At 37.4% G+C, this 21,779-nt stretch overlaps 1 protein-coding gene across 7 annotated transcripts in view; it reads left to right on the forward strand.

Annotated features, from left to right (window-relative positions):
- Positions 1–21,779, forward strand: part of DLG1 (discs large MAGUK scaffold protein 1) — a 263,904-nt gene that overhangs the window by 14,638 nt on the left and 227,487 nt on the right. The gene's annotated exons all lie outside the window — the stretch shown is intronic.

The following is a 21,779-nucleotide window of genomic DNA, read 5'->3' on the forward strand; positions in this document are numbered from 1 at the left end:
GGCACCATCTAGTTCATCTGGTCTCAGGCTGATGAAGTCTCTGGTTTATGTGGCCCATTCTGTCTCTTGGGCTAATACTTTCCTTGTGTCTTTGGTGTTCTTCGTGTGCTTGGGACCAACGGATACATCTTAGATGGCTGCTTGCAAGTTTTTAAGACCCCAGACACCACTCACCAAAGTAGATGCAGAATTGCTGTAGACTGTTGAAAAATACTTTAATTGGTAGACCTCAGTGAGGTTTATCTGTGTGATAATTAAGATGGAAATGTACTTTGAAGAGATGGTTTTGCTCTGATATTCCATCTGAGAAATATAGTTTTGTGGTCTCACGTAGTTGTCCATTTATCCCAAGAATTATGTTTATTGGCCTGAAGGATTGCATTATTAAAATTCACCAGAGACTGATTCATAAACCTTAAGGTCACCATTGCTTTCTGCATTTTCCTGTAGTTAAAACTGTTTAATTCTTGGAGTTTTCATAACAATTTTAATAATGTTCTTTTTTTTTGCGCTATGCTGTTGCCAGTAGGTTTGGATTTGATAGAGTGGAGATAAATGAAACATTTTGCAATAAGGATTCTGCCTCAGAACGATTAAGTCATTTGAAGATAGTTATCTGTCCGAATTTGATTCTAGTCCCATCTAGTTAGTAGTTACATTAACTAGACAGTGCCTGGAAAATTTAATCTGCTTCTGTTTGGTGAGTAATAAATCAGGGAAAAGTGGTGGGTAGCAGTCAGCACTTTGGTAATGAGGTAGATAGTTTCTCAGTTTTCTCTTTTAAGTTACATAGGATTACAGAATTTTAGAGCAGGAAGGATCAGAGATTATCAGATCCCTCTCTGATTTTAAAGATATATCAATTACATTGGAGCAAATTTGCATTTTCAAAACAATCCTTATGATAGAGCTGACTGGTAATGTCTTTTGGCCACCTGTGGATGCATTTCTGTTGTGTGAAAATGGTTGATATGCATGTGTTTAATCTTTGTAGATAATACCAGTAGTTTTACGAAGTAATTATGTCTGTTTTCATAACTACTACCACTATGTGCAAATTTCAGTTGCTTCACATCTTTGCCAACACTTGCCATTGTTTAAGTCTGTTTATGGCGCAGTGGTTAGAGTGCTCAGCTGCTAACCAAAAGGTCAGCGGTTCGAACCCACCAGATGCTCTGCAGGAGAAAGATGTGGCAGTATGCTTTCGCAAAGATTTACAGCCTTGGAAACCTTATGGGGCAGTTCTGCTCTGTCCTGTAGGGTCACTATGAGTCAGAACTGACTCCACAGCAGTGGGTTTGGTTTGGTTAGTAGGTGTGCAGTGGTACTTCATGTTGTTCTATTTGCATTTTTGCTATCATTAACAATAGTAACAATTAAGCACCTTTTCATATACTTACTGTTCATTTTGCTGTCTTTCGTGAAATATCCAAGTTTCTTGTCCATTTTTCTGTTGATCATCTCTTTTTCCTATTGATTTGTAGGAATTCTCTGTCTGGATATGAATCCTTTATTGTATGCGTGTATTGCAGATACTTTCTCCTGCTCTGAGGCACGTGTTTTACTTTCCTAATGATGCCTTCTAATGATCGCACTTTCCTAAATTTAATACAGTCCAGTTTATAGTTAATGCTTTTTGTGCCTGTTGAAATATTTTCCACCTCCAAGATCATAAAGATATTTTACTATATTACTTGTTAGAAACTTTTTAATTTTGCTTTTCACATTCACATCTATAGTACTTGCTGCTGTTTTCAAAATTTCACCTGAATAAGCATTTCATTCTGTCTTCGTTCGTGCCACTCCAGTCTAACCTGCCCTCATTTTTTGTCCAAGTTATTGTAATAGCCCCTTTAATTTTCCTATCTGCACGCACTCTTGTCCCTTTCAAATTTATTACCACTTTGCCTACAAAATTATCTTTATAAAATGCAAATCATGTCATTTTCCTTCAGTGGCTTTCCATTCCTCTCAGAACAAAGTGGAAGATCCTTCATGAGACTCAGAACTCCTTCATTATTTGACCCCTGCATTTTTTCCACTCTCACCTTTTAGAATTCCTTCTTCCTTTGGCCAGTGTATGCTTTTGCTCCAGGGACCCTACATGATGTTCCCTCTGCATAGAAGACTCTTCTTTTGCCAACTCCTGCTCATTTTTTTTAGCTTTTCAGTTTAAATGTCACTTCATTCATTCATTTATTCAAAAAATATTTATTGAGCACCTATTGTGTACCATTCATTGAGCAAGGTGCTTGGGGTAGATCAGTGAACAAAGCAAAGATCCCTGCTTTCGTGGAGTTTACATTCTAACGGGGAATCAGGCAACAAACAATAAATTAATAAATCATTTACTGTGTTAAAAACTGATAAGTGATAATAGGGAAGGAGCGTAAGCAGATTAAGGGGGATCAGGTATGCCAGATGGAGGAGATAGTCTGCAATTTTAAATAGGGTAGTCACTGTAGGCCTCATTAAGAAGGTGCTGTTCGTTCAAAGAGTTGGAAGTTGAGGCAGCTCTCCAGGGAAATAGCATTCTAGTTGGAGGAAATAGACAATGCAGAGGCTCTGAGACAGTAGTGAGCCAGGAATATATGAGAAATAATAAGATGGCCAGTATGGCTAGAGCAAAATGAATAAGGGAGAGTAGTAGGGGATGAGGACAGAGGATAAGGCCAGGGTAGATCTCGTGAAACCATTACAGGGTTTTAGAGCAGAGGAGTGACATTATGTGATTTAACCTTTGGAAGAATCACTCAGGCTATTGTATTGAAAATACACAATAGAGGAAAAAAGGTAGAAGCAGGAGATCTGATAGGAGTCTGTTCAGTGATCCACTTAAGGATGAATGTTGGCTTGAACCGAAGTGATGGGAATGGAAGTGCTGAGTGGCTGAATTACAGATATCTGGAATGTAGAGCACTAGGATTTGAGGACAGATTGGAAACAGATGTGAGAATAAGAGAGCGTGTCAGGGATCACTACAAGGTTACTTCTTTTCTTTTTTTTTTTTTAGCTTAGAAATGTACAGACTTTTATTAAGTAATCCTTCCATTCAGAGCTCTCTTGTGATAGGAGAGGCTTTAAGTGTCAACATCTGGGTTCTATTCTGATTGAGTGACCTGGCAAGGTCACTTCTTGATAGAAGCCTTTCTTTATCTCTCAGATTAAGCCATAGTCTGTAGCACTTTGTGTCTCTGCTTGATACTATTCATCACTGTTATAATTAAATATTCAAATGTACAGTAAAACCTGAGAAAGCCAGAACCTGTGTAAGGCAGAAACCTGTCAGAGAAGGAAAACTCAAATATTTTCCACTAAAAGGTGCGATAGAAAAGTGATAAGACTGCACCCTGTCAAAAGTGGAAAACTTGGAAGGCCCAGAAAAACAATCTCGGCAAGTTCCAGCTCTCCCAAGTTTCACTGTCTATTGTTTTGTACGTAAACTATATGGAGTCCCTGGGTGGTGCAAACAGTTAGTGTACTTGCCTACTAACCAAAGGTTGGAGGCTCGTGTCCATTCGGAGACGTCTCAGAAAAAAACCCTAGTGATCTACTTCTGAATAATCAGCCATTGAAAACCCTGTGGAGCACAGTTCTATTCTGATGTACATGAAGTTGCCATGAGTCAGAATCAACTCAGTGGTGACTGTTTTTTTTTTTAACTAGACTGTAAGTTCCCTGAGGTTAGGGACTGTTTTATTCACTGAAGATATATGCAGTACTTACACATAGTAGTTATTCAGTAAATATGTTTTAAATGAAGTAAGAACTGTGGTTCTTCTCATACTGCAATTAAGTAATAAGCTAAAGATGATTAAGTTTTTTTTTAGCTTTTTATTTAAAAAAAACTCACGTATCTTCCTCAGGAATGGATATAGTAATAACATTATTTTAAAACTGCAGTTTTAAAAGGTACGTTTGCATATATTATAATGTTTGGGACTTTTTAGGAGCATCAATTCTTGTGATAGCCTCCTAACATATATGAACTGAGCCAAATTTTGTTCCTTAGCACTTGGAGCTGATAATATCTTTAGAATTTAACAAACTGTAATTCAGGGATGTTTTGACTACCCTAAGTTTTATTACCACAAACAAGAACTGAAATTAGAACTCAAAATTTCAATCTTCAAGGCAGATATTTCTACCTTCCTTTCTTTAATAGGAAACCCTGGTGGCAGAGTGGTTGAGAGTTTGGCTGTTAACCAAAAGGTTGACAGTTCGACTCCACCAGGTGCTCCTTGGAAACCCTGTGGTGCAGTTGTACTCTGTCGTATAGGGTCACTGTGAGTCGGAATTGACTCCTCGGCAATGGGTTTGGATTTTTTTTTTTTTTTTAATTTTATAAATTTCTTGGTAATTTAACTTGTTACATAGATGTCTTAGCTATCTAATAATGCAGTGCTGCTTAACAGAAATACCACAGAGTGGGTGGCTTTAACAAACAGAAATTTATTTTCTCAGTTTGTTGTTGTTAGGTGCTGTCGAGTTGATTCCGACTCATAGTGACCTTACATACAACAGAGTGAAACACTGCCCAGTCCTGTGCCATCCTCACAATTGTTGTTATGCTTGAGCCCTTCATTGCAGCCATTGTGTCAGTCCATCTTGTTAAGAATCCTCCCTTTTTTCTCTGACCCTCTACTTTACCAAGCGTGATGCCCTCCTCCAGGGACTGGTCCCTCCTGATAACATGTCCAAAGAGTATGAGACAAAGTCTCGCCATCCTTGCTTCCAAGGAGCATTCCGGCTGTACTTCTGAGACAGATTTGTTCGTTCTTCTGGCAGGCAATGGTATATTCAGTATTCTTCACAAACACTGTAACTCAAAGGTGTCAGTTCTTCTTTGGTCTTCCGTATTGATTGTGCAGTTTTCAGATGCACATGGGGCAATTGAAAATACTATGGCTTGGGTCAAGTGCACCTTAGTCCTCAAACTGACATCTCTGCCTTTGAATGCTTAAAAAGAAGTCTTTTGCAGCAGATTTGCCCGATACAATATGTTGTTTGATTTCTTGACTACTGCTTCCATGGACTTTGATTGTGGATCCAAGTAAAATGAAATCCTTGACAACTTCAGTATTTTCTCCGTTATCATGATGTTGTTTATTGGTCCAGTTGTGAGGATTTTTGTTTTCTTCATGTTGAGATGCAATCCATACTGAAGGCTGTAGTCTTTGATCTTCATCAGTAAGTGCTTCAAGTCTTCTTCACTTTCAGCAAGCAAGTTGTGTCATCTGCATAGTATAGATTGTTAATGAGTCTTCCTCCAGTCCTGATGCCACGTTCTTCTTCATATAGTCCAGCTTCTCAGATTATTTGCACAGTATACAGATAGAATAAGTATGGTGAGAGGATACAACACTGATGCACACCTTTCCTGACTTTAAACCACATGGTATCCCCTTGTTCTGTTCTAATGACTGTCTCTTGGTCTGTGTACAGGTTCTGCATGAGCACAATTAAGTGTTCTGGAATTCCCAATTCTTTGCGATGTTATCTGTAACTTGTTATGATCCACACAGTTGAATGCCTTTGCATAGTCAAAAAAAAAAAACAGGTAAAGATCTTTCTGGTATTCTCTGCTTTCAGCCGTGATCCATCTAACATCAGTAACATAGCCCTCATTCCACATTCTCTTCTGAATTCGGCTTGGAATTTCTGACAGTTCCCTGTCGATGTACTGCTACAACTGCTTTTGAATGGTGTTCAGCATAATTTTACTTGTACGTGATAATAATGATATCGTTCGATAATTTCTGCATTCTGTTGGATCATCTTTCTTTGGAATGGGCACAAATATGGATCTCTTCTAGTCAGTTGGCCAGATAGCTGTCCTCCAGATTTCTTGGCATAGACAAGTGAGCACCTCCAGGGCTGCATCTGTTTGTTGAAACATTTCAGTTGGTATTGCATAAATTCCTGGAGCCTTGTTTTTCGCCGATGCTTTCGTTGCAGCTTGGACTTCTTCCTTCAGTACCATTGGTTCTTGATCATATGCTACTTCCTGATATGATTGAACATTAAGAAATTCTTTTTGGTACAGTGACTCTGTATTCCTTCCATCTTTTGATGCTTCCTGGGTCGTTCAGTATTTCCCTGTAGAATCCTTCAGTATTGCAGCTCAAGGCTTAATTTTTTTCTTGAGTTCTTTCAGTTTGAGAAATGCTAAGTGTGTTCTATCCTTTTGGTTTTCTAACTCCAGGTCTTTGCACATTTCGTTATAATACTTTGTCTTTTCCAGCTGCTCTTTGAAATCTTCTGTTCAGGTTTTTTACTTCATCATTTCTTCCTTTCTCTTTAGCTACTCTGTGTTCAAGAGCAAGTTTCAGAGTCATTCTGACATCCATACTGGTCTTTTCCTTCTTTCTTGTCTTTTTAATGACCTCTTTCTTTCTTCATGTATGATGTCCTTGATGTCATTCCATATCTTGTCTGCTGTTCAGTCATTAGTGTTCAGTGTATCAAATCTAATCTTGAGATGGTCTCTAGATTCAGTTGGGATACACTAAAGGTTGTCCTTTGGCTCTCGTGGACTTGCTCCAGTTTTCTTCAGCTTCAACTTGAATTTGCATATGAGCAATTGATGGTCTCTTCCACAGTTGGCCCCGGCCTTGGTCTGACTGATGATATTGAGCTTCTTGATTGTCTCTTTCCACAGATGTAGTCGAGTTGATTCCTGTGTATTCCGTCTGGCACGGTCCACATGTATATTCACCTTTTATGTTGTTGAAAAATGGTATTTGCCATGAAGAAGTCGTTGGTTTTGCAGGATTCTGTCATATGATTTCCAGCGTCATTTCTATCCCCGAGGCTATATTTTCTGACTACTGATTCTACTTCTTGGTTTCCAACTTTCACATTGCATTCACCAGTAATTATCAGTGCATCTTGATTGCATGTTTGATTGATTTCAGAATGCATAAGTTGGTAAAAATCTTCAATTTCTTCATCTTGGCCTTAGTAATTGATGTGTACATTTGGAAAATTGTATTAACTGGTCTTCCTCGTAGGCATATGAATATTATCGTGTCACTGACAGTGTTGTACTTCAGGATAGATTTTGAAGTGTTCTTTTTGACAGCGAATGTGATGCCATTCCTCTTCAGTTTATCATTCCCGGCATAGTAGCCCATATGATTGTCTGATTCAAGATGGCCGGTATCAGTCCATTTCAGCTCACTAATGCCTAGGATATCAATCTTTACGCGGTCCATTTCAAGAATAGGAGAATAAACCTGCTATTTTGTCATGTTGCTTGTTCTGTCTCTTTCTCTGTGTGTGTGTGTGTCTGTATAAAAACCCAAACTTGCTTCCATTGAGTTGATTCTGACTCATGGTGCCCCCATGTGTTACAGAATAGAAGTCCATAGGGTTTTCTTGGGTATAGTCTTCATGGAAGCAGATTGCCAGGTGTTTCTTCCCCCGGGCTGCTGGGTGATTTTGAACTGTCAATCTTTAGGTTAGTAGTTGAGTGTAAACCATTTGCACCACCCAGGGACTGTGTGTGTGTGTATACATATATATATATGCTTATAAACTTTTATTTTAGTTTTGCTCACCCATTTGAGAGTAGGTTGCAGACATCATGATCTTTTACCCTTAAATACTTCAGCATGTATCTCCTAAGAACAAGAGCATTTTTAAAAACAGAAAACCATATATTTTCTATGAACATTTCTAAAAACATTTAGAATGCAATTATTAAGACTGAAGAAATTTAAAATTGATACAATGCTATTATCAGTCCATATTCAAATTAAGGTATATTTTTTATCTTTGGTACCATCTGTCCAACAATTTTATATCCTTGAACCAGACACCCACTTCACAGTTTTACCATGGCCTATGGAAGACGGTCGAGAAAATTTTATAGCATGACTTCATGAATGTCACAACGTTGAATTACTGCCCGCAGAATCATTGACAACCCTACATGTTAGGGATTGGCTCCTTTTCTTGTTTTATCACTTTCCTCAGGGTTCTTATCCTTCTTCCAGATGTTTTGTTTCTCTAGCAGAACATCTCTCTCAGAGACAATATTGCAACAGAGACACTACTCTGAATTCCCTTTCTCCACCGCAAAATTTACGGTGTTACCTCATTTAACTTGAATTTTTAAATGGTAGGCTATAAAAAAATAAATTGAAATAATGCATAATCTTGCAGAGTCTGTGGAATTTAAAAATTTCAGCAAAGTCAAAACTAGTAGGTACACTGAGTGAATTGTAAGTTTATGCTATTGCCACATGCAGTGCCTCTTTATCAGTATCATACGAACCATACGGTTGTTTACATGAGATGTCTCCAAGTGATTTTGCTGATCATAGTGCTGTTATTTTACATTCACTTATTACATAATTAAAAAACCTTATGTTTATATCTTATAACAGTCGTATTAAGTGTTTAAATGATAATGATAGTGCTAGAACTTGACAAACATACCCCCAAATCAATAACTTTTAAATGGAAATGAAATATGCTGAAACGCTATGAATGAAGTGAAACAACTGCCATATTATGCCAAGCTGTTAATCTAGAAGAAAACTCTACAAAATATTACTCAGTTGCTAAGAAAACAAAATCTGTGTGAAAGCCCAAGTATGTCACAGTGGCTGTAGATCTGTGTGCTCCAAGAAGATACTTCCCAATTAGTCTTGAATTAGAAGTTTCGAGTTATGTGTTGTTTTCAGGAACTCATCATTTTAATAATTTTTATTGCCTTATGTCTGTTTTTTACCTATTATTATCTTCAGCATTAGAGCAGTGATAATCTCATGTGCTCTTAACAAAAAAAAAATTTTTTTTTGGATTACCAAAGTGATATGTACTTGTTGCTAAAATTGTAACTTTAGAGAAATATGTTTTCAATTAGGTAAAAGTCAGCTTCTCAAATGATTATTATTAGCAGTTTCTGTTGTTCTCTCGATGCTTTTCTCTCCATTCTCCCCTTGCCTCATGTTTTCTGTCTCTTGGGCCTCAGTTTTTTTCTTTCCTTTATCCTGTAAACAAGTTTAAAGATTTCATTGAAAGAAAATAAACACATGCTTTGCAGTAGGACCCTATAGTTTTCTTCTTTCTAGCTAAGCTTCTTGAAAAAGTAGTTTTTTAATCTTTTTCTTTTTTTCCCTTCCCATTCATTCCTTTGTTTCCTTCTCATTTCTAGCATTCTACAATCTGGCTTCAGTTCCTTTTTTTCCACAGTAATTGCTCTTTTCAGTTATTTACCTTAAAAAAAAAAAAAACTGATTGCAAAAATAATCCATATACATCTTAAAAACACACATATACAGAAATGCGCATTGTTGAAAGTAAGTCTTTTAACACTCTTCCTGAGATGACCTCTTTTAACCATTTGATATATATTTGTCCAGCCAATCCTGTATTAATATTTTATTTAGCATATTTATATATATAGAGAGAAATACATAGCATTCTGTAACTTGCTTTTCATGTCTATACTTTTAGCTCTTTTACACTACTGAGCTCTAGTTGTATGATGTAGGACAAATTGCTTAATTTCTCTTCCTTTAGTTTCATCTTCTGTAAAGTGCGAATAAGAGAACTCACCTTGTGTGGTGATTGTAAGTATTATATGAAATAATTTATTTAAGACTCAGATCAGAGCCTGACGCAGATATTAAGTACTCAAGGTTAGATGTCTTTATAAGAAATTTTTATTTGTTAAAATGTTGCATACTCATTATTAGTTATTTATCAGTGTGGCAAAGGATAAAGAACATAAATCCCTCTTCAGTGTCATTTTAGATCTTTACCTTTACGGATTTTTGATGTCATTTGTTTCAACCTACTATCTCTTTTAGGAATTTTTTTACTTGACAGTTGTTTGCTCCATTGTTTTTTTCTCCTTTTTGTGTGTTGTTAAAAAAAAAAAATTTTTTTTAATCATACAAAAACTAGAGAGAATATTATGAATATCTATGTATTTACTATCTAGCTTAAGAAATAAAATGTTATAAATATAGAAGTCACCTTTGTTTTTCACTCTGATCACATTCTCCTGCCTCATCCCCCAGAATTAACCACTGTCATGAATTTGGTGCTTATCATTCTCATAGACTGTGCCTTGACATAGTTTTCTTCGTGGTTCATGTGCTTGGGGTTCGTTGAGCTTCTGTGGGTTTGTAGTTTTCACCAAATTTGGAAATGTTCTGTCCATTATTTCTTCAAATATTTTTTCTGTTCCACTGTCTTTTCTTCAAGGGCTCCAATTATATTGAGTTGATTGAATTTGTCCATGGGTCACTAATGTTCTGTTAATTTTTTTTTCCTGTCTTTTTTTCTCAATGTGTTTTATTTTGGATAGTTTTTATTGCTGTGTCTTCAAGTTCTTAATCTTCTGCAATGTTTAATCTGCTGCTGATCCCGTGTAGTGAATTTTCCTTTCAGACATTTTAATCGCTGTTAGTTTAGCATGGTTCTTTTTTTATTTTCTATGTCTCATAAACATGCTTATGCATTCTTCTAACTTCACGAATAAAATTATTATAATTTTTTAAATGTCCTTGTCTACTAACTCTGCCATCTGTGTCATTCCTGGTCCTGTTTTATTGATTGATTTTTCTCCTGTGTGGGTTGTATTTTCATGCTTCTTTATGTGTTTGGTAATTTTTTATTGGATGGCAAACATTGTGAATTCTACCTTTTGTGGGCCTAGATATTTTTGTATTCCTTTAAATGTTCTTTTTGGGGGGGGTCAGCGCAAATTAGTTTCTCATTCAAAAATTTATATGCAGATTGTTTTGTGACATTGGTTGCAATATCCCCAGTGTGTCAGCAATCATTGCCCCCCGCCCCCCAGCCTTTAAATATTCTTGAGCTGTGTTTTGGGATGCAGTTAAATTACTTGGAAAGCAATTGACCCTTTTAAAGCTTGCTTTTAACGTTTTTAGTGGGACCAGAACAGCCTTTAGTATAGGACTAATTTTGTCTCAGTACTGTGGCAATACTCTTCTGAGTACTCTGCTCAGTATCCCTTAGGTAATGAGTTTTCCTACTCTGGCTAGTGGGATCACAGACTGTTCATGACTCTGTATGAGCTCTGGAGATTGTTCCATCTGCTGCTTTAAGGTAGTTCTTTCCCCAGTCTCAAGTTTTCTTATGTGCATGCACTGATCAGTCCCATTCTGAAGACCAAAGGGTAACTCCCTGCAGATCGCTGGAGCTCTCTCTGTGCAGCTCCCCTTTCTGGCAGCTCTCTCCTCTTTGTCGCTCTTATCTGTGAATTTTAACCCCCTTGACTTCCATGAATTCTCAACTCTTATCTCTTCAGCTCAAACTGCTGGGCTCTGTTTAGGTTCCTCTTCCCTCTACAACAGCCTGGAAACTTTCTAGCCATTTATCTTGGGCACTTAGGGAGGCTCACCTGATTTGTTTCTCATCTCAGAGGGTTCACTGTTTTGCGCTGTTCAGTGTCTGAAAAGCATTGTTTCATGTTTGTCTGGTTTTTTAGTAGTTTAAGGGAGGAGAGTCAATCTGATCCCTATTACTCTGTTCACGGTTGGAAGTAATTGCCTGTACAGTCATGCACTGCACAACGTCGGTTCAGGCAATGTCCGACTATATATACATCCGTGGTCCCATAAGGTTATAATAGAGTTTGGAAATTCCGATTGGAGAACAGGATGTAGCAGACGTAACTGGATGTAGCGAACACAACTTCCCCCACACAACGCGTATATCTCTTGTCTCTTGTATACAAAGCGATTGCGCTGCCAGGCGTATAATGGTACAATACATATATAACTTATAACACATATGTCTTGATAGTCATAATGAATGCCTGTTACTGGCTTATGTACGTACTGTACTGTACTTTCTATCTTTATTTTAATGTGAACTTTCCCTACTTACAAATAAAAAGTTTGCCGTGTAACAGTGTATGCTTCAACTCATAGGCAGCAGCACCCAGTTGCATGTATCGTGTGTCTCTTGAGTGTTGTAGCATTATCTGTTTACTTTTCTTTCGAAACTATTACCATGAAGTGCATCATGGCTCCCAAACACAGCAAAACCAGTGCTAGTGATAGCAGCTGCAAGAGGCAAAGGAGAAGTATCGATTTGGAAGTGAAATGAAAGGCATCCCATATAGCTTTGCTAAGTATATATTATAATATGGTGTTTGGACAACATCCAGATCACATAACGTATTTCACAGAACGTATCGTGGATGTTAAGCGATGCATGACTGTATATAGAAAGCCCGTTGGTAATCAGAAGTTCTGTTAATTGTCCTATGTGCTTGAATATTAGGTGAGGTGTTCTCAATTCTAAAAGGAAGTTGCCTTATGTTTGAGTCCTGTAAAGTGGCTCATATTGCAGAATGATTTCTAAATTATTTTTGAAATCAAGTGACTGTTTGAAGGAAACACATTGCCGTGAAATGCCCTTAGTACCAGTTTGGTTGTTTATAGAGGATGCATCTGGTTTAGAATTTAGCACAGATTAAATAATCTTTCCTGAATATGACCTTGAAAACTGCAAGTATTAGATATTATATGCACATTTCCTTAAAAAATTACTTTAAAAAGTAATATAATAAGTGGCTATATTATGGAGATTATAAATACATACCTATAGGACAAATGAGAAAAAAAAGTCTTCATATTTTGTGAATGGGTATTAGTAGTATTTGGAATAAAATGTCAGGTAACAGCTTAATACATGATTCAAAAAGGACAGCATCTCAGACAACTTAGATGGAAGTAAAGTTGATGATTCAAAATGATTAGATGATTCAAAAAGTGGCTGTAGTCATAACGAAGATCCAACATCTAAGATGAACGTGAAGAGTTTGACTAAAATTGTTTTCTGAAATGTGAGTGGAGTAAAGTAATATCTTTAGTTATATTATGTTAATAATATGTACTGTTAAACATCTGTGAACTAAATCAGTAGATTTAAAGTAAATGACTATTTCATCTGTATTCCTATTGGTTTATATTCAAGTTGTAAAAACTACTTTAGTTTTTATTGAGAAAATGAGGCATCTCATTTTCAGGGTCATTTCAGGCTGTTCTCACTGTTTAAAAAAAATTATGGTGAAAATATACATAGTAAAATATGCGCCATCTCAACAGTTTCTACATGTACATTTCAGTGACATTGATTGCATTCTTCAAGTTGTGCAACCATTCTCGCTGTCTTTTTCCAAATTATTCTACCACCATTAACATAAACTGAATGCCCTCTCTCTCTCCCTCCTACCCTTGATAACCACTGATAATTTTCAGTTTCTGTACATCTGCTTATTTCATATAAGCAAGATCATATAATATTTGTCCTTTTGTAACTGACTAATTGCCCTCAGCATAATGTTTTCGAGGTTCAGCCATGGAGTGACATGCATCAAGACTTTATTTTTCTTTACGGCTGAGTAGTATTCCATTGTATGTATATACCACGTTTCATTTATACATTTATCTGTTGATGGATACTCAGGTTGTGTGCTTACTGCACTAAACAAGGGCCAAGGCAGGCAAATCCCACCTTTATTGCTAGCTGCATGGTAAGGACCGGTGTAAAAATGGTGTGTCAAAGACGTCTGACCCCCTTTAACTTCACAAGGGGGAAGGAGAAGCAAGATCAATAGCCCAAGGCTGATTCTTATAAGTTGAAGGTCAAACATACCTCCTTTCTCCAACCTTTTTACCAATTCTGACACCGGCCATTCCTCCTAGGGCACTCTCTACTTCTTTGCTGGATTCGATGATTCATTGCAGTGGCTACACAGAATTCACAATTATGAAGCTTATTAGGGAAGTACAGATTTCCTCCGCTATCCGAAAGTTCCTATGAAACCCTTCGTAAGCCGAAATGGCATAAAGCAAAGAAGCGGTTACCATTAATTTGTACGGGAAAAAGTTTTTAGTGTTCCCAGACCCAAAAAATAACCTACCAAATCATACCAAATAACACGTGAAACCGAAAATAAAACTAACATACAGAAAAAAGCAGGTATGATATGATAAATAAATCAAGGTAAAGCACAGATGCTCACAGACACAATTCAGAGCTATGGTAGCTTGATGCTGAGATGCTGTGTGTAGTTCCTAGGGAAGGAGCTTGGCTAGGACAGAGACATCCCTTAATTGGGACATAGGCTCTGAGGGCCACCCCCCGGGTCACTGCCCTCCCCAGCTCATGTGTCCAAGAGTGTCCAGCATCTCAGTCTTCCTGGAGGGACTGGGAGCCGCCCCCGGCAGCATAGGGATTACAGGAGCTAGGCGAAGAGGAGGCAAGGTGAGGGCAGAGACCATGAGGCACCTGGGAAGGCGCCAAGAAGGAGGGGCCAAATCAGCCACTCCCCCCTCCCCCCCCCGCCCCTGGGGTCGAGGCCCTGGGAGAGAGGTTGACAGGCGGGAGATGACACACGCTGGGGGTGGGGGGCAGTTGGCCTTGGCTCTGGGGCACCTCCGCTGCGGGATTAGGTGGAGGAGGCGGAGACCAGCCCCTGGCTTGCCCATCTAGGCTCTCTGGGAGGCTGGAGACTGGATCATGCCCTACCAGCAGCCTGGAAAGAAGGGGGCAGACAAAAAAAGCATAGTGAGAAAGGGGTGTGCTGGAGGAAAGGAGGGGGTCTCCAGGCAGGGAGGGCTGGTTGGAGACCCGTGACACTACCCTTTTCCCACCCTCAGGGAACTGTGGAAGGCTCTGAGGCTCTCTCCTGCTGCTTAGGGTGCTTGCTGCCTCTTTAACAGCTTGCTGCAAAACAAATGCTGAACGCTATCTCTGCTTTTCATCTTTTTTCATAAAAGCCAAAATCCTCTTTGGATTTCTCCCAATTAGTGAAAACAAGTACTAATGTAGGTCTTTCATAAAAGCAAAGTGGCGTTAAGCAAACTTTGAAAAAGCGAGGGATACCTGTAACAGGTTACAATTCAGGATCAGGAACGACTAAGGATACAGTTCTTCAGTCAGGACAGATTCTTCTCAGTTGTGCCCGCAGGCAGACATCTCTGTCCCTTGGCCCCTCAGCCTCTGCCCTGCTTGGGCAAGTTACAAAGCTCTTTAGCTCCACTTGAAAGTGCCTGGAGGCACTCCACTCTGCCAGTAAGCCTCGGTCTGAAGGTGCTCAGCTCTCTCACTCCATCGGTTGGCACACCCACTGTAGCTGCCTCGCTCCATAGGCCAGGGGATTTAACACAGAGTTTTTGATAAGATTTGGTTATAGATTCACGGTCTTAGCCTAACCACAAAGCCTTAATACTAGGGTTTGTTTCTAAGCAACAAGAGTTTGTGTGAAAGTTTACATTAAATTTTAGCATTAGTTCAGCCATTTTAGGTCAGATGCCTCTTTTGATTTTATATCCCATATCATTTCCTCCTTTTGATCAAGGATTTTGAAGCACATCCTTTAATCACACTTATGGACATACTCTCTTCTGTATGGGTTTGTTAATACGCTGCTCCCAGGTGGCGGCTTAACCTTTGTAGCTGAAGCCTTTTGTATGTTTTGTGTTAAGCCCCTTTTTCCCCATAGTTGGGGACCACTGGTACCTTGATTGCTGGGCAGCTCCAGTAAATCCTCCAGTATGGCCACACTGGAGGAACAGCCTGAACTTCTTTCAAATAGCTAATCTAAGTCATGAGGCTTTTCTGATTTGGGGTTCCTGAATGCATTGTTGATGTATGTAATTCTCTGAGCATGAGATGAAGTGGAGTTTGCAGTTCCAAAATGTCGGCAGTTCGAACCCACCTGCTGCTTCGTGGGAGGAAAGTTTGGCAGTCTACTTCTGTAAAGATTTACAGCCTTGGAAACCCTATGAGGTAGCTCTGCCCTGTCCTTTAGGGTTGCTGTAAGTTCAGGTCAACTTGATGGCAATGGGCTCGGGCACGATAAATGCACATCTCATAACACATTTTATAATTTTTATAATAAGGATTATTATTAGTATAATTCAGTTTGTAACAGACTGTAAACAAGAACTTACATTATTAGGTAGCCAACCAAAGATATCATTTGGTTAAATTGCTAGCACTGGCTATTGATTAATTTGGTAAAAGTATTATCCTTTTAGGCATCAGTGGTTATTATGAGGTATAATAATAGAGAACTTAAGAAACGTTTTACAATGGAGGACAGTTGCTCAGAAGAAATAAACTAGAGTGATTAGTATACAAATGACCAAGAAACTGAAATAGGATTCCTTAAACGGGCATATATGAGTAAACAAGGATGGATGTGGCACATAACCCAAGGATTATCAAAATACTAGTAAGAAAAATATATAAAGTCTCTAGGTTAAAACATACGGAAAGGTTCACGTATACAAATCTGTTTTACCAATTAATAAAACATAATTGATAGAACAGAGTTACTTCAAAAAGTATGAGGACTAGGCACAAAGTAACAACTTCAATAACATCCATTCACCAAAGGAAAGTTATTAGTCTGCAGACCATAAAGGCATGTAAGATGAAGAATAGCAAGTACTAGAAGAAGAAATATGTAAAGTTTGAGAACTGTAGCTCTATTTATGTGGTCTGGTGTTCGGAGGAAACCCTGATGGCATAGTGGTTAAGAGCTACAACTGCTAACCAAAAGGTTCAGCAGTTCGAATCCACCAGGCGCTCCTTGGAAACTCTGTGGGCCAGTTCTACTCTGTATTGTAGGGTCGCGATGAGTCAGAATTGACTCAACAGCAACGGGTTTGGTTTGGTGTTTAGTAATAAAGCGTTTACAGGCCCGGTCCTGGATCTTGGGAGGAGTTGTCTATGCAAGATTTTGTCTTCTTCTTGTCCTGGCAATGTTTGAATTTTAGTTTGAGTCCCTTAGTTGGCTGGATAGTCTAAATAGGAGCTATAAACCAAAAACCCATGAGGTTTCCAAGGAGCAGCTGGTGGATTCGAACTGTTGACCTCCTGGTTAGCAGCCTGAGCTCTCTTAACTAGTGCACCACCAGGGTTATAGTCTTCTTTAATTGGGAGAGGTGTATCCAGGTCTTAACTCCCTGTAATTTAGCGGCACAAGGATTAGCAAGAACTCCATATAGTTTTTTATAATGAGGCTCCAGGGAATCTTTTAGCTGATGTGTTTTCTAATACATATGGTCTTTTAGAACAATATTAGACAGATTTTGGAATTTTGGTTTTCAGTCAGAGGCTCCTTTAACCTGTGAAAACATTTATTAGAGTACTGGATTAAGGATTGACGATATTTAACAATATTAGAGTTGGTGTAAGTAATACAAGAGAGGGCTGTTTGGTTCCAAAGAACTACTTTTCTCATTACAGTTATTTCAGTATTCATTTTTTGGAGTCTGTAGCACTTTAATATATTTTGTGACATGAGCTGTAATATATTGTAATTCATAGGATATTCTGTAACCAGCATAGTGTTATTAGTTCTTGAAATTGTCAACTCTTACATTAAAAAAGGAAAGAGGGAAAAAATGGTTTCTTATATTTAGAAAATGGAACATTGTATGTTAGTAATATTTTTACATAAATCTTATAGTAATTCTTTTAGTTTACTCAGTCCCATGTAATTAATTTTGGTTCCATTTTATTCTGGATTAGGAGCAGCTTGAAAAACTCCCTTAGTTTTCACAGAGTTTTAAAAATCTTACTTTAGTTCAGTGACATCCACATTCAAAATATGATAGTCCTTTTTATGAGTCTGATATAGTCCATTTTTGTTGTGTTTTCAGTGAAATCAGCAAGGTAAAATTTATCTGTGAATGACAGACTTAAAAATGACTATGTTTAACTTATAAGGTTATTCTTAAAATTGATAAGACCTGTTGGAAATTAACTACTAAAGTAATGCAAAGCCAAATAAAGTCAAATAAAAACTTTAGACAAAAATATTTCTAAACATAATTATTAACTTTATTTCCAAAGAGCTTCAGATATAATATATAATAATCTTGAAACATAGTACTTACATAGTACTATGTAGTAAGGATACGTTAAGAATTTATTAAGATTATTAAGTCTTTAAACATTTGAATGGTGATACAAAACTTTGTGGATAAATGCTATAAATTCCCTAATTAAAACCATTGGCTTTGATATGATGCTAGATTCAAAGGAAACAAAGTTATGACCAAGTTAGCAATTGAAATAATAAAATTATGACATAATATCATGTGTTTATTGTGTAGTATTAGACAAATATTGCTGACATATACGTTTTCAGTTAAAGAAAATTTGGTACTTCTCTTGATTTGACAATGTGTGTTATGTAATTCATAACACATTAAATAAACCTTTTTATATTTTTCTTTTTATAAAACAGAAACACGTCCTTGTGGCTTTCTGTGAAGTTTCAGAGGTGTGAGGACTTTATTATAATCACCGAGAAACAATACTTAGGTTATTTTAAAAAAAATTTTAAAGGTTAAAGACCTTAGTTTTTTTAAAACCATGCAGGTATGCTTTGACCTAGGAATCTTATTCTAATGAGAGGCCAAACCCTGGTCTTTGAGGTAGATTACACAAAAATAAATTAACTCTTCAACCTAGTAATCAAAGAAAATTTTGTTTTTTAACAGTGAGAAATCTAGTTCTTTCCTTTATATGTTATTTGATATTAAAAGTTCTTAAAAATCTCATAAGTGAACCTAGCAAATTTGAGCCAGAGAGATAAAAAATTTTTCTGATATCAAATAAATTCCCCTTTTTTATAAATCTTTTAAACTTTGTCTTTTGTACAACTCTTCAAATGGTAATAGTGAACATAGTTTTCAGCAGACTTATGTATAAGTATACATCTTTTCTCTGTGGCAAAAAAAAGAATATTAACTTGGATATTAACTCAGTATCTGTGAATCATCTATAGGTCTTTGAAATTACCTCTTTTTTAAAAAATAAAGCTTTTTGTACATAATACATTGCTTAAATTACTTAGAAAGGTTTTGCTTTTAACAGTGCATATCACAGAACATAAAAATCTCTATCAGAACATATTTACCTTCGTTAATTCTTGGAAATATTTGGACTATTAAACTTATATAAACACATTTATTATTAAACCATTTGGAGTACATTTTTGAAGAAATACTGAAATCTAATTTAATAATACCATCCTGAGGTAGAAGATTATCATATTTTTATAACCTTCTGCTTTATAGGATCCTTTAAAGAAGTAATTTAGAATAATTTATCTCTTTTTAAGGCCTGGTTATACCCATTAAAATAAACAATTCATCTTTTTTTTTTTAGTGTACTTTTCAAATATATCAATTTATGTTAAAGTTTCTTAGAGTAATTATCAAAAAGCCTAGGCGCCAAAAGCAGTTTTTCTTGGAAGAGAAAAGACAGCCTTATGAAAAACAGCTACTGCCAGCCATGGCCTTTAATTTGATAAAAGACAGAAATTCAAACACAGCATTAGAGGCAAGCTCTTAAACACCGTGAAACAGAAGAACTATACATTTACTGATCTGTGAGGCCAGCTCCAAATTCGGGCTTATATAATACCATACAACATAAGCAACTTAGTTTTTTAGCATACTGATTTAGGTTTAATTTAGAGGTCCATAGATTCTAATTTACTGCAGAGAGCTCAATTTTTTTTTTTAATCAGATGCTGAATTCCCCTTAGCAAGCACATGCCAGTGGTCAGATTGGCACTCCTCATCTTACTAAGTAACCTGTATGTACAGAAAACCAGGAGGTACACTATGTCAGCAGACGCAATCCCTATGTGTACTGAACCTGAAAGCACACTGATTAAGTAACCTGTCTTGCTGGCAACCAAAAGGTGCGCTAAGCCTGATATAGAGAAATGAAAAGAAAAGATATGCATGGAGAGTTATACCTTTTGTCCGCTAGATGGCAGATGTGTCATACTCAAAGTTTTTACGCGATGTTCAAAGCGTGAACAGAAACAAAATATGATGAGTTCAAGAGACAGACTGAGAACTTTGGTACTCCCAGGGTCTAATTAAAACCTAATGGGATTCTGCCACAGGGTATTTTGTGGTTTATAACACCTGGGAGCACTTCAGAAAACAGCTGTGTCAGACTTAAAATGAAAGTAAAAAAGATGAGTTCGGACATGAAGCCTACAATTTTAAAACAACCACTGATGGCAGTTTTGTCACATTTAAAACCTCAGTAGAGGCTCAAACTGTGGTTAAGGGGGAACTTTCAAAATGTCCAGACCGTGAACAGAGATGAAAGACCGAAAGCTCAAACAGAATAAAAAGAAAAATGAGCATGAACACACTTAACAGGAACAGTCAAACACCTGTTAAAACCACAAGCTGCTAATAAACTTGTTCAGCCACGAATGAAAGTGAAAGTGGCCTCGATAAATCCCAAAGAACCAAGCCGAAATGCTTGACGTTTGATTTTGGGAGCACTCAGCTCCAGACAGGTCCCCAGAGATCTGAGAAAGCAAGCGGGGACACAAGGGGCCCACTTGTTGGTGCCTCATCCCGGTTTTTTAGCCCCTTGGGTCCACTGGGGCTTTAAATCCTGCCGACTATGCCAAAGTATTGTAGAGAAAAGACTCTCCAACTCTGTGAAAGTAAAATCAAAGAGATTTACTGAAGCCAATATATCATTCAAATGGTGGTCATGAAAATCTCAGAGGTCTGACGCTCACAGATCCCGGGGGGGAGGGTGCAAACCCCACAGAGTTATAATACCTTAGGAGGAACTACAAAACACAATATTCTGATTAGTTTACAGCAGTTGAGGTCAGTCAAAGGTGGGACAAAGCAAAGCATGATTTTTAACATTATTGGCTGCATTAATAGAGCTGGAATACACTGATAGGCTAAAGAACATAATTGCTGGGTCTGTGGTTGAGGGGGGAGGTCTCATGACCTTCACAAAACAATGGCATGATACTGGCATGATAGTACTGTTTGGAATAGGTTGTTAAACATTACCTCGCCCAGAGCATAAAATCTCCTGGGGAGATTTAACACTAAGAGTTTTGGTAAGGTTTGGTTACAGATTCACAGTCTCAGCCTAACCAGAAAGCTTTAATAATAGGGTTGGTTCCTAAGCAACAGAGTTTGAATCTGTGTGCAAGATAACATTAAGTTTTAGCATTAGTTCAGCCATTTTACTTTTAGGTCAGATGCCTCTTTTAATTTTATATCCCATGTCACTTTTTTGATAGAGTCTGTTGATGAACAAAAGTATTTAATTTTTATGAGGTCCCATTTATCTGTTTTGTCTTTTGCTGCTTGTGCTTTTGTTGTCACATCTGATAATCCATCCTTAAAAACTAGGCCCTGCAGCCACACCCCTGTATTTTCTTCAAAGAATTTTATGGTTTTAGTTTTCACATTTATGTTGTTGATCCATTTCGAATTGGTTTTTATGTATGGTGTGAGGCATAGATCCTGATTCATTCTTCTGCATGTGGAATCCAGTTTTCCTTGCATCATTTATTCAAGAGATTTTACCTTCCGTGTTGAGTGGACTTAGCACCGTTGTCGGAAATCAGTTGACCACGGATGTGTTTGTTATTCATTAATTCAGCACATATTTATTGAGCCTCTGTTATAGTCTGATCACAGTGCCATCCTTAGGGGCATGGTGGTTAAAGTGTTAAGTACTTGAGACATTTCTTGAGTCTTGCCCTGTTGGAGCTTAGCGTTCAATGAATTTAGAAATTGAAACACGTGAATACTTTATTATTTTTTTTTCTTTTTCTTGTTTTTTCTTTTTTTTTTATTGTACTTCAGGTGAAGGCTTACAGAACAAATAGTTTCTCATGAAACAGAAGTACCCATGTTGTTTTATGACATTGGTTAACAACCCCGCAACATATCAACCCTCTAACTTCTCAA

The sequence above is a fragment of the Trichechus manatus genome, unplaced genomic scaffold (assembly GCF_000243295.1).
Source record: "Trichechus manatus latirostris isolate Lorelei unplaced genomic scaffold, TriManLat1.0 scaffold00026, whole genome shotgun sequence".
Taxonomy (NCBI): domain Eukaryota; kingdom Metazoa; phylum Chordata; class Mammalia; order Sirenia; family Trichechidae; genus Trichechus; species Trichechus manatus.